Genomic DNA, 19,406 nt, shown 5'->3' on the forward strand with positions numbered 1-19,406 from the left:
ACCCAGGTGATTTCTCCATTAGGAGGCCAGTCTTTCATGAACTCCCACTTTTGAGGATCAAGTAATCGGCCCTTTGCCTTCTACAAATTTAATTTTCAACAGATGTTTTTGTTACTCCTGTAACTGTTATGGGGACTATATACAGTCTTATCTCTATCTGAAACTATATCAATTTAATCATTGTTTCCTGATTCTCTCTTCCAACAGGGGCCACAATAGCTATCTTATTCACTCCTGTATCTCTAGAGCCTTGAATGTCCAGAACTTGGTACATGGTAGGTTCAAGAAATAACTGTTCATGAATTGAGAGACTTAAGTGTGTTTTGGTGATTAAGGAATGGGGGAAGGTCCCTGTGGTACCAAGAGTCCATTTCTTTAGGCTACGGAAAGAGTCATGTAATTTCTACCACCTTGGGGAAAACACAGTGAATAAGCATTTAGTGGGTGGGCCAATGAAGAGGTATATAGGCATTTCCCAAGGCTTTCATTCATACTAGGCAAGCCAATGCTGTTCTAAGTGCCAGCCATACTTCTGAATGAGGAAATACAATTTAGGAATGGGGAAAACAATCGAAAGAGGGTTCTGAGCCCCAGATCTTAGTCTGTTACCCCAGCATGTACAGACCACAGGGTAAGCTGTTGCTCGAGGTGACTTAAAAACAAGGGTTGAAAATGTCCTAAACTTAGATTGTGGTGATGTACAATTCTGTGAATATGCCGACAATCATGGCATGGTACACTTTCCATGGATGAACTGTATGGTAAGTGAATTACATTTCAATAAAGATATTTTTTTTTTAAAAAAGAACAAAAGGAGCCCAATCAACCTGGTTATTGAACTATGTTTCAGTGTGGCACATGTATTCTTAACAAGGGGAAGCAATTTACTCTAAGACTATACATTGGAATCAGAAGATACAGGTAATTTATTATCAAAAAGGATAAACATATTTTTAAAAAGTAAGCAAGAGGCACTCAGAGTGGTTACAGCCCCAAACATTAATTTTTACAAATGAGTCAAGTGACTTGCTCAAGGTTGCACAGCTAGCTAGGAGCAAATCTGGTCTGAACCCACCGGTCCCTGGCCACCAGTGCATTGTCCTTCCTTCTACACCAGTGGTAACGCACAGTGGTGAAAGTTGGGGAAAAATGTATTTCTGAATTCAAAAAATAGAGGATAAATAAATTCCTGAAACTATAGATCATTAAATATGACATCAATCTGAATCCAATTCTAAAATGGATTTTAAAATATGTGGTGTGTGAGCCTTTAGAAAAGCAAGGATTATTACATGACGTCAGCATGGATTATTAGGAAGGAGACTCACAAAACTGTTCTACCTGCTTTATGAAAAAGGTTCCAGTAGATTGGGGGACGATATAAATGCTTATTTTACTTAACTGAAACACTTGACACATTCTTTCATGTTTTTTTTCTGCAAACAAGATGCAAATGTGACCCAGATAATGGTGATGTTTGGAATAAGCATGCAGACATGGTAAGCTGTCCATGTGAAAACTATACACTGGCGTTAACTGAAACATTCGCATAATCTTGGGCTGCATTAATAGCAGTAGGGATCAGTGCATTTTGTGCACATCTGGCATTTAAGACAGACATTGACACAATGGGATATCTTTGCAAGAAGGTGACCCGTGGGGGTGGTGGGGTTTGTCTCTGAACAACATGCCATGGCTCACATGACGACTGGTTGGAAGAATGAGTGCCCCTTCTCCGGGAGAAGAGACTTGGGGAATTACGGAAACTGTCCTCAAACACTTCAGAGTTGCTATGCAGAGATGGGTCGCACCTAGTCCACGAGGCTTCAGAGAGAGAACTAGGTAGGGAGTGGTCTGATGGAGAAGGAGGTCTGGGTGGAATGCAGGAAATCAAAGCCACATTAACTGGCATAACTGCTATCACTCTGTAATCCTGGCCTCAAGCCTAAGTCCTAAAAAATGCATCCCTAGATCGAGAGGTAGCTGAAGGCTAATTATTCAAATGATATGGTCTTGGATCTGTGCAAATTACTTTTACAGACATTATTTGCTATTATGTTCTCACGTTACACAGGGGATAATCCATACAAAAATAAACTTGTGCATTTATTGGAAAAATATGGTTGCAGATATGTCCCACATATAGTTTCTTGTTCCCTAGGTAATTTCCTTTTGACCTAATTACAAGATAAACCTTACTTCCCTTCAACGACTGAAGACCTCTCAAGCCTGATTGTCTTCCCACATGGCCTGTCTTGCTGAAAGGTAGCAACACCCACCTGCCGTGCACTCTAGACTGTCTCCGTATCTTTGTCACCGAGTTCTCCCGGTTCATGGCTGTAACACGCCCACCCAGCTTCTCCTGGGGCTACCATCTTGGTTTCAGTAGAGTAAATGATATCTAAGACAGGCAAGAGGTCATCTCTTCACTAAGATCTTCTCACAATTGCCTCAAAAATGCCTCCTCAGTGAACACTAGGCTGGCTACCCTACTCCAGATTCTCAGCCTGTCTGCCACCCGCACGCCTCCCTGTACCGTTTACCCTGCTCTACCTTTTGTCTTTTTTCCATATAACTTACCACCTTCCAACACACTATGTAATTTATTTACTTACACTTATTACTATTGACTTCTTTTTAAGTCTCATTTTAAAAGTCATTTAGCCTTGTCATTTTATTATGAACTATTTCAATCATACAGAAAATGAAGAGCCTATTATAGTAATCATATGTGTAACCACAACCCAGTTTTGTTAAATCTTAACGTTTTGTCACTTTTACTTCACATATATCATTTTAAAAGATATTTAAACCATTAGAGAGGCACCTGGCTGGCTCAGTTGGTACAGCCTATGACTCTTCATCTCCAAGGTGTAAGTTAGAGCCCCACGTTGGGTGTAGAGATTACTTAAAATCTTTAAAATCAAAACAAAACAGGGGTGCCTGGGTGGCTCAGTCGGTTAAGTGTCCGACTTCAGCTCAGGGCATGATCTCGTGGTTCATGAGTTCGAGCCCCATATTAGGCTCTGCGCTGGTAGTACAGAACCTGCTTGCGATTCTCTCCCTTCCTCTCTCTCTGCCCTTCCACACTTGTGTTCTCTCTCTCAAAATAAATAAATAAGCTTAAAAGAAATCAAAACATTAGAGAAGTAGATGATGCATCTCGCATAGTCCTCTCTTCCTTCTGGAGGCAACCACTTCCTAAACATGGTGGGTCTCCTTCCTCTGTATACTTTTAGTTTACTGGCTATGACGTATCCAGAAATAATACTGGGTTACACATATTTAACATTATAAAATGGATATCACGCTGCACAAATTATTTTGAAGCTTACTATTTTATACAACTGTTTGTTTCTGATACTTGTTCATACTCATCCATGGAGCTCTAGTTCATCACATTTCTGTTTCCTCCTGTCTGAAGGTAAGCTTCATGAGCTCAGGAATATTTTTCTAATTCTTTTCAATGCTACATTCCAAGCACCTGGAACAGTGCCTGGTACAAAGTACACACTAAAAAAATATTCACGTGTATTTGTGAGTGAATGAATGGACAATGCAAGTAACACGTTAAGGAAAATGGTGAGGAGTATGACCTGGCTAAAGAGGTAGGATATGATTTAAAAAAGAAAAAAAAGTACTTACATGAGAGGACTCTCCTCTAGCTACAAATGAATTGAAACAAAATGAATTGAAATGAATATGCAAAAATCCAGGAAAAATTCCAAAGTAAGAAGAAAAAGGAGGAAGAGGAGGAAGGGCAGGAGAAGAAGAGAAGGAGGAGGAAGCAGGAAAAGAAATCAAGGGAATTCCATATGCCAGAAATAAAGAAGGAACCCAGAGATGGAGAATTAAAGAGCTCTGGTGTTGCTGTAGCCCTGGGGGTGTCAGACAAGTATACTGGCTCTAGACCCTGAGGTTTAAGGCTTTAATGCATATGAAGGAACAGGAAACGTGGTCCGGACCCACCCAAGTATGGGGGTCAGGGGAGGATTGAACAGAAACCCCTACATAAAACCAGAGCCTCAAAGGGCTACCCTGACTGTGAAAGAGAAACTAACACCACCCTCTACTCCACAAGCCAGGGAAGAAAAAAGGAAATTTTCTGCCTGTCTGAGACAGTACATGGGTAGAAAAGAATGGTTCTCAAGGGAAGAAACCCCAACTTCGTGCTTCATGAATAGATGCAGTCAAACATAATTACCCCCATTGTGCAAGAACCCCAAGCAAAGAGATTAACGTAAAATCTGGTCCTAGGCTACTGGAGTTCACAAGACGCTAGCAGAAGCTAACACACGACCATTCTGAAGGAAGTGTCTACAACCTGGTATGTGTGGGACACCCAGAGAAAAACATCCCTCCTGCAGACAAGCTCACCCCACAAAATTATAAACTAGAGGCTAAAACAAGCTAGTAACACGAAAGATGATAACAGCATGATGAAACAGACGAGTTTGGAAAAGAACCAAATAGAACTTTTCAAAACGAAAGAGTTCAGTCACTTAAATTCTCATCTAAGAGAAGTGGCAAGAGACAAGTCATCTGAAACCAGGTAACGGATTTTGTATAACACCCAAGGAAGTCTGGACTTTATCCAGGAGTTGCTGAGGAGCCTGTAGCGGGGTTTAAGCAAGGCAGTGATATTGTTACATGTATGGTTTAGAAAGAAGACACCGGAGACCTTGTAGTAGAAGGGAGGCCAGAGAATTAAAATCAGGAAGACCAAATAAAAAGCCATATCAGTGAGGTGTCATTCAATTACAAATGACAGGACCGACAACTCAGATTGCACTTAGAAATAATAATATATTATTGGCTCCCTCAGACAAGAAATTTCGGGTTCCTTAAATCAGGAAGTGAAGGCGTGATCAACACGTTCAGCGATGCAGTCAGAAAGATATCTGATGTAAATGGTCCTGCTGTGTGATCATCTTCCTGGTCCCGTCTGTGAACTGTGGCTCTTTTGAACAAGGCATTCTTCACCGCTGTGTCCCAGGCATGTGGACCGTCACATCACGCCGTTGATGTGTGTGTGATTCGTGTCGCTGTTTGTCTCCTTCTGCGTGGTTACGCTTCAGGCTCCCTCTGTTTGTGGCCTGCACTGGGTACATATAGAGACATCCAAGGCCACAAGAGTTCCAGAGCTGCTTTCTTGTTGTTGGTTCTTTCACGTGGGTTTTTTAATACCTTTTTTGTTCTTCTGCTTACCTCGCAACAAAATGTCCATTTTTACAGTTGATCTAGACGTTCTGAAGTTCTCCTCTCCCTGTCTTCAGTGACCTGGTGAGACCCTGGCTCATCCCCAGCCTCTCCAATCTTCTCTCGTTCCTCCACGGGGTGCTGGTCCAAGCTGGACTTGACTCTCTTCTCTCAGTGATTCCTCTCAAATGATGCCCAAATCTGACAGCAACCACCATCATGTCTGTGCAGATGAACCCCAAATCTGTATGTTCTGATCTCTTCCTAAACCTCGGACCTGCAGTCCTACTGGAATGTCCGGCCCGTATTTCAAACTCATCATGTCCTAAACTTACCACGTCACAGGTATCCGTTTCGTAAACCAGCTCTTCTTCCTCTTACCGATGTCTCCCATGTCTGCCCTTTTGTGGGTGTGCATGGAAACGTCATTCCCAGGCCACCTGGGATCCGACTCGAGCTGCCATCTCTGACTCCTCCCTCCCCTTAAGTTCCACATTCACACTGTCACCAAGTCCTGACCAGCCCTAGGATGTGACCTGCCTTTTTGTGGTTTTACTGCAGTTGTGAATTGGCTTTTGCCCATCCCAAACCAGGGAGGGGAGAGACAGTGCAGACAGACAGAGATTTGACCTGAACAGTGACTTAGGAGGACAGACTAACTGGTCTTTGGGAGCCCAAACAGTGACCGAAAGAACAGCAGCCTAATGAGACTGGATAAATGTACTCAATTGGATTGGAGATACACAAATATCATAAATGCTTTGCTGGAGGGAGACCTGAGGGCTCAGAGTCAAGGAAAGCGCTTGTAGTTATAAAATAAAACTCTGTGGGGTTTGTGAGCAGATGATGGGACCTCTAATAAATGGCTACGACAGACAGCAACTCCGGGGGCCTTGTGGGTTTCCAGAGACAGGGGAAGGACCTCAGAAAGGCCAGGCACACATCAATGACAGACGGAGAGCAGAAGGCCTTTCCAGATCTGCCGCCATCCTGAGCAAGGTGTACATATGCAGCAGAGCTGACAAGTCATAGGTAACAGCTGTCAGACTGCTGTTGTTTTGTGTTCATCAAATAGGTTAATGCGAGTCTGTGATGAGATTCCCCAGCCTGTTCCAGATCTTCCCAGAAGGGCTAGGAGAGAGAGTGGGGAATATGGAACAGAGCCCATGTTCTCCTGTGTTCCCGTGTCTGTGGCTTTTCTCCTCTACACGATGGTCAGGTCCACAGAAGAGCTGTGTGAGTGTCTGTGAGGCCTACCGCTTTGCGGAATACCAGCCTTCTTACTTCCTTCACCCCCCAGGTCCCTGCTTTCGCGGTGCACCTACCAGGCGGGATTGAAAGACTGTCTCCATTTATTAGTCTGCTTGTAGGGGAAACATGATAAGAGGGAAAACACAGTCAACACTTGATTCGGACCAGGCCGGGCACACCACTGCTGTGTGCTCAGAAGTGACAGGACCAGCTGAAGAAACACATACTGAGGGGGAAATCCCAGCCCCAGAATGCCAGGCCCTGCCCTCCAGGGTAAAACCTCTCTGAGAATAGAACAGAAAAGAAAAGAAACCCAAGTTTTGCTGACTTGTGCACATTCCAAAACATTCAAGAGATAGAAAAAGAAAGAAAAGTAACATCTGTCAACTTAAAAATAACTGCGATGGGAGCAAACAGAATCATCTTTTCCTAATGTCCAAGAAAAGTTTTCAAACCTACTGAATGCATGATTGACTAAATCACTGAGGAGTGAATGCATTTTTGTCTTCTGCATACTCCACCCTTGATAACCAAACACAAAGTGTCTAAAGAGACTTTTAATCTACATCAGGAATGTAGTCTTTAGCAATGTCCTGTCCCTGATAATTGGAAGGAGCTCAATACACATTTGTTGGAAGGAAGGAGGGAGGAGGGAAGGAAGGGAGGGCATATGATTACAGTGATGTGCAGATTTCTACCATCATCAGTGAGTGGCCTGATGAGAAAGCATGGGCTTTAAAGTCAGACAGACCCGGGTTCAAGTCCCACTTCGGCCAATCACCGGCCATGTGGGCTCCATCCTCTTCCTCTGGAGCATATTCCTATCCTAGAGGTGGTAAAGGATGAGGTCATGAGCACGAGCTCTGATGCCAGGCCCCTTGGGTCAGATTAGAATACCAGTTCTGCCACTGACCAGATTATGACGGGGGCAAGTTAATTGCCTGTCTGTGCCTTAGTTTCCCCAGTCACAAACTGGGGTCTGATATTACTCCCTCCTTTGTGAGGTTTTGAATAATTAAATGAAATAGTGTGTGCAAAGCACATAAAATAGAACTGGTACTCCATTACTCATTAAACATTAGCATTGTTACTATGTTCTCAAGAAGGTAAGCCTTTGGAAAGTAGGGGCTCTGTGGGTTTCACTTATAACTGTGTCCTCAGTGGAACCTCACACATGGTTTGCGCCCATTCACCTTTTGGAGTAAAGAACAACACACCCTCTCAGGGTTGTTATGGGGTGTTATGTTGTCTGAACCTGTAAAACTCCTGACACTGAGTAGCCACTCCATAAAAATTGATTACAACCTCTCTTCCCTGATCTCACAGGGCAATCCATGGGTCCCTACTTTCTAAGAGTTCTCTCTCCTTTAGGAAAGCCATACATCTTTCTCCTTAGGTACATGACTGGGTAGCATTTTCACTGTTATACACTGAGCAGGGTCCTCTTTAGACTGAGGGAAACTAGTTATTTGGTTTTCATTGGCTGCAGGGATTATCTGCTCCAGTACTCCTAAGTGAAGCACTTCTCTGCTGGGGCTTCTACCAGAGCTGCCCTGGGAACAGCACTGTCCATGTGGGGCTCTGGACAGCATGGGAAAGGAAGGGGTACCATGCTGATTTCATCACCAAGTTGTCAATCATGCATGAATACTAGATAGGCGCTTCAGAATTGCTGCTTCATCAGAGATCCAAATATGACTTCTCCTTGGCTTTGTGGACATAAATGTTACATTCTCCGCCACAGAGGCCAAAAAACAAAAGTCCTTTCATCCAACAATTCCCTTCCATAAATGCAAACAAACCAAAGCAAAAACCACTTCCTGTCTGTCTTCAGCCTGGGATGCTATAACGAAACATCATAGGGTGGGCGGCTTATACAACAAACATTTATCACTCACAGTTCTGGAGAATGGTAAATCTAAGATCGAAGTGCTGGCAGATTTGGTGTCTGGTGGAAACCACTTCCTGGTTTGTTGGCAATGCCTTCTTTCCGTGTTCTTTACAAAATGAGAAAGAGCAAGAAAGGTCTCATCTCTCCTTCTTAGAAGGACACAAATCCTACCGTGGGGACTCTACCCTCATGACCTCATCTAAACCTAATTACCCTCTAAAGGCCCCAACTCCAAATACCATTGCATTGAGGAATAGGGCTTCAACATATGAATTTGGGGGAAACACAAACATTGAGTCTATAACCGTCATCCCCTTTCTGAATCTTCAACAGAAATTATCTTATGGCCCCAAGAGCATTAGAATATTAAAATCTTAGTATGGAAGAAACTCAACTGTCGGAGGATTCAGGAGACGATGAGGGTGCTGGAATAAGGTCAGGATGACTTTGGACTGGGGCTCAGGAGTCTCTGAACCCTGCCATTGACGAGCTATCTCTCCTGTGAGGTCTCTACGGGCAATCGACCCAGTGCTGGCACCCTCAGACAGTACTGGTAGATGCCAACCTAGGGACTTGTCTTGTGGAAACAAGAATTAGAAAGGATTAGAGGAAACCATAGCATTAGAGAAATGACGAGAGCTTCTCTCAGGAAGAGTCATCCCAGAACTCTCTCCATCCAGCTTCATGGAGAGAAGAAACAGAAGGGCTCTTCCCACTGCATCTAGCCTTGAACACCCACCAACAGTAGCTGGTAAATGTCCCTACCTTTCCTTGAGCACCACTTATCCTTGGTCATGGAGAGGAATGAAATGCTATGGCCTAACCCTGGGGAGGACTGAGAAAGAGGCCACGGTTTAGAAACCTCCCAGGCATGCCTAAGCCTGGATGATAAAGGACAAAGAGTTTAGAGCCAGAGAGACCTTGATGCATTCTGGGTCTTCCACTCCCTAATTCTGTGCCCTTGTAAAAATCACTTTACTTCTTTAAGCCTGAGGTTCTGCATCTACAAAATAGATAACTCCTATCACATAGAGTTGTTATGAAAAGTAAATGAGATAACATTTGTAAAGCTCTCTGGCAGACTGTCTGGAGCAGGGTTGAGAGCTAAAGACATGGTAGCTATTGTTATCGTTATATAAAATGCAGGGGTCACTTCTGCAGCATCCCTGACAAATTAATATCTAATTTCTGTTTGAATATCTCTGGGGACAAGGTGCTCATTGCCTCACAAGAAAACCGATTCTATTACAGGGTAGCTGCAGAAAATTGTTTTTCGTTATTTGAGACAGGTATCTTGCGCTCCCGCCTCTTTCCCTCAAGTAACATGAAAGAAGTACACTGTCTTCCATATGACAGTCTTTTACGTACTTGAATGCAGCTGCCATCCTCCCCTAAGTTTTCTCCAGCATCAATAGCCCTTAGTATTCTTAGTCATTTTATGTGAATTAGTTTCTCTGCTTTTCACCATCCTGAATGCTGCCCATCATCCCAAAGAGATAATACAAAACTCTCTAATCATTGGTTTTCATTTTGTTGTCACATAAAGGTGTCTCTCTAAGACATCCACACTGATATTCCATCACAAATACTGACTAATCATGGGAAGAAAGTCATGCTGTCCACAGCAAAGTGAGTTATTAATAAAACTGCCTAGACCTGTTAATTTGCCCATCCAACTAAAGTTCAGTGATCATCTTGTATAGTGTCAGGCACCTGGTTAGATATTTGAGACACACAGATGAACAAGAAAGACACTGGCTTGGCCCCCAGAGATCCCACAGTTCAGCATGAGAGACCAAGGGCCAGTACACAGGCAATTATACTGACTCCGAGATTGAACGTGCTGAGAAGGCAGACTATGAGCCCTGTGAGGGCAGGGACCCATCTCTCACTCATTCTGCATTCTTAATACTCCATACAATGCTATTCTCATACTGCAATGGACTGAATGTTTATGTCCCCCAAATTCACACATTGAAAGCTAATCCCCAACGTGATGGCATTTGGAGATAGGGGCTCTACGGAAAATGATTAGGTCATGAGACAGGGACCTCATGCATAGGATTAGTATCCTCATAAAAGGGACCTCAGAGAGCTCCTTTGCCCTTTCCCCCATATGAGGACACAATAAGAACTGTCTGTGAACCAGGAAGCAGGTTCTCACCAGGCACCAAATTTGCAAGCACCTTTATCTTGGACTTCCCAGTCTCCAGAAATGTGTGAAATAAATGTTTGTTGCTTAAGCCATTCAGTTTATTGTGTTTTGTTATAGCAGCTGAAACAAAGACACATATCATGCATTCCCCCCCTAGCTGCCAGAGACATATTTTTAAAAATATAAATCATATCATGTCATTTCCCTGCTTAAAAATCCCCAGTGGCTTAGATTTCCATGGCATATTATCAAGCGAAAAAGGCAAGGTGCAGAATGATATCTAGAGTAACATGTCATGTATGCAACAGCAAACAAAGCAAGGTATTTTCTATGGTGATAGATAGACAGATAGAGATAGATCAGATACATAATTCTGAAAAAGAAAAATCTCCAGTGGCTTTCTAATGCACTCAGAAAAATCAAGCATCTTACACTCACCTATGAGGCCCCAAATATCTTCCTCCACCAACTCAGCCTTTCCTATACCTCTCTCTCCCTCACTAAGCTTCAGCTACAAGAACTGGCATTTTCCTCCAACATGCAACATTCATTCCTGATATAGGGCCTTTACGTGAACTATTCCCCTGTATGGAATTCTCTTCTCCCTGATCTTCATAGGATTTACTCTTCTTATTCAGAGTCAGATCTCAGCACACAGGTTACCTCCTCTAGGAAGACTTCCCTACCATCCAAAGTAAAATAGCTGCCATGTTATAATTATTTACCTTATTTTAAATTCTCTGTTTGGCACTTTTCTACATCTCAAATATCTCCTGAATGTAGGATCCTCGTCTGCCTTGTTTACCAAGGATCAGAACATTGCTTGGCACATAACTGGTGTTCAAGAAATAAGTGCTAAATGATTTAATAAACTGTTGTTGGCCCAATACCTAGCAGAGAGCCTGGTGCCTGGGAGGGGCTCTTTAGACACTCTCTGAGAGAGTGAGTGAGTTGGGATGGAAGAGAGAGCAGCAAAAGTTCACCCAGTCGCAGGAAGGTGGAAACAAGACTTCCCTCAGAGCATGGTTTTGTCGTGTGTTCATCTGCCACCATTCAACTGTCACTCATTTCATTCTCACACATGTGGGAGTAAATTTATTATGGACCTTATTAAGGTCTTCTAACCTGCTCTGGTGTCATGGCCATGCCGATGGGAGCCAGATAATCAAAGGAGTAACCTCAAGGTTACATCAGCTATAGGTCAGGGCTCCCTTCATGGCCCAGAGATACCAATGGTTGCCTAGCTACTGCCTCATGTGGGCTGGTGCACTCTGCTGAGACCTCACCCCACCTGTCTGCATAGTCTGCCTCCAGCTATCCCACTGCCCACAGCTAGGACAACCCCCACCACACGCCCAGTCACCAGCACTTCCTCCACCACTAGGATACCCTAAAACTCAAAACTTTGGGGAAAAAGACACCTTTTTTCTCTTTTTTCCCCTCTAAAAGTAATAGTTAATTATTACCATGACAAATGTTCCTGTTTGAATAATAAATTATCATGAAAGAATCAACCTTTCATCAATTCATAGAGGAAATCTTTGGACAAACATGAAAGACAAAAATTTAACTATTTAAAAATGGAAATAGGGGCGCCTGGGTGGCGCAGTCGGTTAAGTGTCTGACTTCAGCCAGGTCACGATCTCGTGGTCCGTGAGTTCGAGCCCCGCGTCGGGCTCTGGGCTGATGGCTCGGAGCCTGGAGCCTGTTTCCGATTCTGTGTCTCCCTCTCTCTCTGCCCCTCCCCCGTTCATGCTCTGTCTCTCTCTGTCCCAAAAATAAATAAACGTTGAAAAAAAAAATTAAAAAATAAAAATGGAAATATCTATTCTCTATCATTGAACAATGAAGGCCTGATGTTTTGGAATACTGAAAACTATGAGTGCATTTTTAAAAGGTGATAATTTTCTATGTCGCTGCTCTGAATATTCATTGAATGTCAGAAATATGCAACACATGATAAAAAAAAAAAGATGTTTTAATTGCACGTATATTCCAGTACAACCTGCTTCTCTTTACTAACAAGAACCTGTTAACTTACTGATCGTTACACTTTCAGCATGTGTTTCCATATGGCTTAGCAGCAACCTCCCGTGACCACGGTGAACAGCATGGAGGGTTTCATTCTGCTAAATCAACCTATCAACCGTCAAGTCTGCAAATGACCCTCCATGCCCATCCTTACAGCTCATTTTGGTCCACTGTCCTCCCTACCCCACATCCCAACCACTCTGCTCTTCATTTGCTATCTCCAGTGCACCCTGCTTTCTCTCCTCTCCAAGACTTTGGCTTTGCAGCCACCTTCTGACTAGAACACTCGTCCCTTCCTTCCCTGCCTTGCTAAACTCTACACACCCTTCAGGTTTCAGCTTAGATAAACTCCTCCAGGGAGGCCACATGCTCACCCTTCTGCTGTTACTCCCATAGTGCCATTCCCCTCTTATGTCAAATCTCTTTACATACTACCTGAATGTTTGTCCTCATATTTAGTCTATAATCCCTGGGAGGACAGGGACAGAGCAGGTTTATATGTCACTGTCTTCCTGGCACATAATAGATGTTCAATAAATAACTGTCCAATGAATTAGGACATTAAGAACTGAGTGAATGAATGAATGAGTGAATGAATGAATGAGTGAATGACCTGGAGCATTAGGATACAGATTAGAACTTTCTGCGGCCCATTTACAGAAGGAACTGGTACTTTCATTGTATTTCATCTCGAGTCAAGCTTAATTTTTTTTTTTTAATTTTTTTTTTCAACGTTTATTTATTTTTGGGACAGAGAGAGACAGAGCATGAACGGGCGAGGGGCAGAGAGAGAGGGAGACACAGAATCGGAAACAGGCTCCAGGCTCTGAGCCATCAGCCCAGAGCCCGACGCGGGGCTCGAACTCACGGACCGTGAGATCGTGACCTGGTTGAAGTCAGACGCTTAACCGACTGCGCCACCCAGGCGCCCCAAGCTTAATTTTTACTAATGTAAATAACTACTTTCCCATGACAAACGGAAGCAATAGAATTTATCACCTTTGGAAACAGTCCAGTGGAATTAGTCAGAGTATGAACCTGTCCATGTGTGGCAGACCGAAAGCTAGGACAGTCATTTTCATAAGTTATGATGAGATCCTAGAAGATTCCTCTCACATTTGAGAAGTTTGATGGGAGAGGATAAAAAGTGCTGGTGGAACCGGTGATTGGTAATTTGATGGCACAGTCAAGGAAAGATGCTCATTGATAAGGAAGTCCTGATCATGCTTATAAAGTAGCCTTTCTCACTCCTCTTTGACCACAGATGCCTTTTTGGGCAGGCTGAAGAGTGACGTGGTTGAGAACATAAGTTTAGGTCTGGGCTCAATCCTGGATTTTCCATTTCTAGTCATATGACTGGTTCCCGTGGTCAGAGCTCAGTTCCATTTCCTCATCAGTGAATGGGACTAGAGCCTTCCTAGTATGCCTGCCTGTATATTACTGAGGCCAGAAAAGACAAAACCTGCACCTGCATGTCCATGGTTTCCTTCTAGCAAGGATTTCTATTGTAACTTAGGTTCTACCAATCTGACGCATTTGGTTACATGGTCAGTTCTGTGTTGTTTTCCGGGAGGCATTCCTGAAGGACTAGCTTAGAGCCTGCTTCTCTAACCCTCTCAATGATTCTTTAAGCGCCTAATTCCCTGTTTTAATTCTGTTCCTACTTAGAATAGTGAGGGCGGTTTATATAACCTGCAAGTAAAGCTTAACTGATACCCCAACCACGCAAATTTCTGTGAAAACTACGTTAGATAACGTGAGTAACATTCATGTTACGGGGCTTAGCAAATAATAAGCATTTAGCTAAAGATACCAATGTGTTTCCACTGGAAATTGCCTGGATAGTTTTTTTCTCCAGAACACTTGAGCTTTTAGCTATGGTGAGAAAGAGACATGTCTTTTTTTCTGACCCAACAGGGTCAAAAAGATTGATGCAGAAATGGCGTCCTTTTGAGGAAAGGAGAAGGTAGACACGGGTACTTGTTTTAAATGGTTTGGATCTGTGTTCAGACACTGAGCATGAGAATTTTCAAATTATAATAGCGTTGCATGCGAGGTAATTGTTGCAGTAAGAATGGCAACTCCATTGATGGGGGCATAACTCATGACCAGTTGTTAAGACTCCAGATGGAGAAGACTTTCCACTATGTTCCCTAGTATCATACAAGAACATGGCCTTGTCAAACAACATACAGTGAGCAAACATTTTAAGCGTGGCAGGTCTGGCCATCAAGGATAGGGCCAAATAGGAAGCTGGGTGGCCTCAGCCTGGATGGCTGCCTGTCAGGGCCCCTCCTGTTGTTCTGATTCTGGGCACCTGCTTCCTCAACTCTTCCAAAGCAATTGGGGGGCTCTGCCTGTGGACTCCTTGGCCTGTACCTTGGCTCACAGATGGTATCCCTCTGCCTTCATCTAATTCCAACTTTTTTGACTTAGCCTGACGTGGCCTGACTCTGAATGCATGGCCTATATCCCCTCAGGTCTACCCAGTAATGGCATACAAGCAAGGCTCAGGAGACCCAAGCCCCTGTGCCCCCTGGCCCAGGCACATCTGTGACTGAGGTAGGCAGAAACAAATGGTGTCCTCGTTGCCATTTCGCCTACAGCACTGATGGCAGCTGCAGACGGATGGGCCTGGTAGGGAAAGCTACTTCCCGATTGAGGTTGAATTTTTCCCCAGGTGGCATGGGACTTAATTCTGTGAGGTCCTGTCTTATTTTCTATGCTTCCAAACTTAACTATGTCAGGTCAGTTTTTTAAAAGTGACCTCAAATTTCCAGTCAGAACAAAGTCATTATGGCAGCTGTTTAAATATACCTACTGTTTAAATATTACTGTTTAAATATACCTAAATCTTCTCATAAAACAAAACAAAACAGATAGGTAGACTAGAATAGCAAGATTTAAAAATAAAAAGGATAGCATCTTGAACAAAATGAGATGACAGGGCGTTCCCTGAAACCCCAGAGCATAAAGTGGTTAATGCCAGACCACAACCCATGACAGAACCCTCTCAGGACATGTGTGGAACCAGCACTCATGGAGGCGGTGGACAGGACAGAAAAGAGAGTTCTGATGGTCTCAAGAGACTTGAAACACTGGAATTGCATCAAATGCTCATTCCCAACGAGAGACGAGCTCCTTCTCAGTGGAATCCTGGGCAAGCCAACCTGGAAACAACCAATTGGTAAAAATCGGGGAGATCCCCACAGCTGTAGTGTGTAGGTGAGAGCAAACAAGATACACTGACACCTGTGAGAAAATCTCAAGGTCCTGGGCAGCCTAATCCCCCAAGAGCCTCAGGAGTAGCCGGAACCTTTCCTTCTGGGAAGATAGAGACAGACTCAGAGAAAAATTGCTATGCATACAGAAAAAAAAAAAAAAAAAGAGCAGTGTAGAAACAATGGTGAAAAACCGAGAGAAGAATTCAACTCCTACGCAGAAAAGGGGGTCCAGAGGAAGTAGGACCATTGAGCTGAAAAGCTGCATTTTTTTAATATAATTTATTGTCAAGTTAGCTAACATGCAGTGTATACGGTGTGCTCTTGGCTTCAGGAGTAGATTCCTGTGATTCACTGCTTCCATACAACACCCAGCGCTCATGCCATCAAGTGCCCTCCTCTATGCCCATCATCCATTACCCTCCTCCCCAACCCCCATCAACCCTGTTTGTTCTCTGTATTTAAGAGTCTCTTATGGTTTGCCTCCCTCTCGGTTTGAAACTATTTTTCCCCTTCCCTTCCCTCATGGTCTTCTGTTATGTTTCTCAAGTTCCACATATGAGTAAAAACATATGATATCTGTCTTTCTCTGACTGACTTATTTCACTTAGCATAATACTCTCCAGTTCCATCCACGTTGTTGCAAATGGCAGGATTTCATTCTTTCTCATTGCCAAGTAGTATTCCATTGTGTATATAAACCACATCTTCTTTATAATACTTCAAGGCAACAACATGGGGTGGGGGGAGCCTTAGAACCACCTCCCTAGGAAACTACCATGACCTTTCTCCACAGGAATCTCCTTCTCAAAGAATAAGGGGCAAAAAGGGGGGGGGGCATCTCAAATAAACAAGAAAACATGAAAAAGCCCCATATAAGGATGGTGTATGAAAAAAAAGAGAGAAAGTAATCATTGATGAATACATACCAGAAAACCATGACCATGAGGCTGATGAAAACCACAGTGTAATATTACAAAAGGGTTACGGTAAAGGTAAGAATGGTATGGAAACTATGAAAATTTAGCATAGCTTACAAGTAGAAAATACCAGAAATGAGACAGCATGAAAGCCAGCAGGATATGTCAGAGTTTAAGAAAAAAATTATGAAAAAAAAAAAAAAGGGAAAAAAACTCACTTCAGAATGAAGTCTGAAACTAAAGGAAACATAAGAGACTTGGTAAAAGAGAGAGTGGACAGTAAGAAAAATGGAAGGCAGAAAGAAGAAAATGCAGAAATCAAAGAAAAATAAGAATGTACAAAAGAAAACAATAGATATAGAAAATGGATAAGAAAAATTCAATATGTATGATTAGAATCATCCAAGACTAATCCAGACACAGAACTACCCCTATAAACTATAAAACAAGATAGTTTTCCTGAAATAAGAGAAGACTCAGGCTGACATATTGAAAGTGCACACCATGTATTTATTTCAGAAAATTGACCCAGAGAGCCGTACCAACACATAGTCTCGTGAAACTACAGAACTTTAAAGGTAAGGGAAACATCCTTTGGGCACCTGATAAAACCAGATTAAGTCACTTGTTTATTTTTTACAGATTTTATTTTTAAGTAATCTCTACACCCAAGGTGGGGCTCGAACTCCCAACCCTGAGATGAAGAGTCATCTGTTGTACAAACTGACTCAGACTAAGTCATGTGTAAGTAGAATGTCATATAACTTATCTGAACAAGGATACTTTTAGGTGGTACCATTGGCAGTGCTGGGTGAATAGATGTAGACCTAGACTGTCTCTAGCCAACTTAGGTGTGAGTTCACCCAATCAGATGGAAAATAAACAACAGACACCTAATTTTTAAGGGAAATAAAGCCTAGAAAACAATGACAGCCCATTAGAGGGAGGATCGCTAGCACCCATGTAGTAGTCTTTCAATATCATTTCCTACTAAGAAAACAGGATTTGCTGGGAGAAACAGATGATTCCAGATGCAGGGCAGGAAATGCATAAGATGAGCCTGAGGTATTTTGCCCTACCAGGAAGGAAGAAAGCTACCAAAGGACACAGGAGCCTACCCTGCAGTCCCTACATGATACTGGTAGATAAAATGCAGACTTTTGACAACATAAGGTGCCTCTGTCTGAAATGCTTATAATGCAACCAAGAGTTCTCTCTTAGAAACAGTGATTCTTCAAAACAAAGGCACATAAATTTCTAACAAAAACAATTAACACTTTCTCTACCTTTTCTTTTCCAAAAGGTACAGAGAAAACGCACCTTGTGCCTCTGTGTCTCCCAGTTCTTTCATGCTATTACAGAATAGATAATCCATTCTACTACTACACAAAAGTGTTAGGAACACCATCAGGATAGGAAATTTACTACAGAGAGTAAAAGTGAATCCTCAAAGATGTGACAAGTTTCTGTGATCAAATGGGAGTAAAACCCTTTGATGCATTCTTTTATTTTTTAACTTCTGACCCTACTTCCTTCTTCCATGCCACAAAAATACACATAGAGAGAACCAAAGTGTGGCAGAAAACCAAATAATTGTATTAGCAAAAGTAATGTATATTTTTCTCAGTTTTCCTGTTTTATTATCAACGATTTGATAATTTTATATTTTGTAGTTCACTAGTAAACTTTTACTATGTTTCATGTTGATGTAAAACACAGTGTCAATCGTGTTTCTATATTTGCAATATTATAGCTTATAATACATTAATGGCCCTCAAAAACCCATTTTCTGTTTAGTAGATCAATCATCGCAAAAATCACAAAGACATCTGTAGGGATTGAATGGGTAGCCTTCGAAAACATATGTCCACATTCTAATCCTTGGAAATTTTGAATGCGATATTAATTGGAGAAAGAGAGTTTGCCGAAGTAATTAATTTTAAAAACTCATGATGGCCCAGGTGGGCCCTAAATCCAATGACAAGTATCCATATGACAATAGAAACACAGAGACACATAGAGAAGGGAAGGCATTGTCAAGACAGAATTGAAGATTAGCGTGATGCACCTACAAGCCCAAGGACGCCAACAGCCACTGGACACTGGAGAAGACAAGGAAGGGAATCCTCCCAAGAGCCTCTAGAGGTAATGTGGTAGTGCCTACATATGTTGACTTCTGTACTTCAGAACTATAAGAAAATTAATTTCTGTTGTTTTGAGCCACACACACACACACACATACACACACACAGTGCCCATTTGCCCAAAATGGGACAATATAAGAAACACAAAGAATGATGTTTGCAATAGGGTGACATGCTATATGTGTGTGTTTATTTTAAATTTATGGATTTGTCTATATATTTTATATATATATAATAGAAATATTTATTTTAAAATTTCAAAATAATGCTTTTTTAAAAAGCTCATGATTGTAACTGGAGATCAGTAGGGCACTAAGTTAAAATTGGTAGAGAGAAGAATGAAGTGTTTATCTTGCATTTCCAACACAGACTATATTTCAGGGTTACCAAATAGCTAATAAGGTCAAGAAAGTCGTTACGGAAGAATGCTAGCTAATAAATGCAGAAAGAATTATGGAATTAAAATGTCACTATTATCCAGAGTCATGAAATAATCGTTCTAGGAAATAATCATCAATGGATGTTGTAAAGCAGAAGGCATACATTTAATGGGAAATTTACTAATGGAGACACAGAGCTGATGGTGAATGAACT

At 42.3% G+C, this 19,406-nt stretch overlaps 1 protein-coding gene across 4 annotated transcripts in view; it reads right to left on the reverse strand.

The window, feature by feature from the left end:
* POU2AF2 (POU class 2 homeobox associating factor 2) overlaps positions 1-19,406 on the reverse strand; it is a 494,391-nt gene that overhangs the window by 334,572 nt on the left and 140,413 nt on the right. Inside the window, exon 1 of one of the 4 annotated variants that reach the window (XM_086679171.1) lies at positions 8,349-8,447. The exons of the other annotated variants lie outside the window; for them this stretch is intronic. The gene's annotated coding sequence lies outside the window, so the exon portion shown is untranslated. Of the gene's footprint in view, positions 1-8,348; positions 8,448-19,406 lie in introns of those variants that run through there. 4 annotated transcript variants of the gene reach the window in all.

The sequence above is a fragment of the Puma concolor genome, chromosome D1, assembly GCF_028749965.1.
Source record: "Puma concolor isolate L17-30 chromosome D1, mPumCon1.1.hap2, whole genome shotgun sequence".
In the NCBI taxonomy this organism is placed as follows: Eukaryota; Metazoa; Chordata; class Mammalia; order Carnivora; family Felidae; genus Puma; species Puma concolor.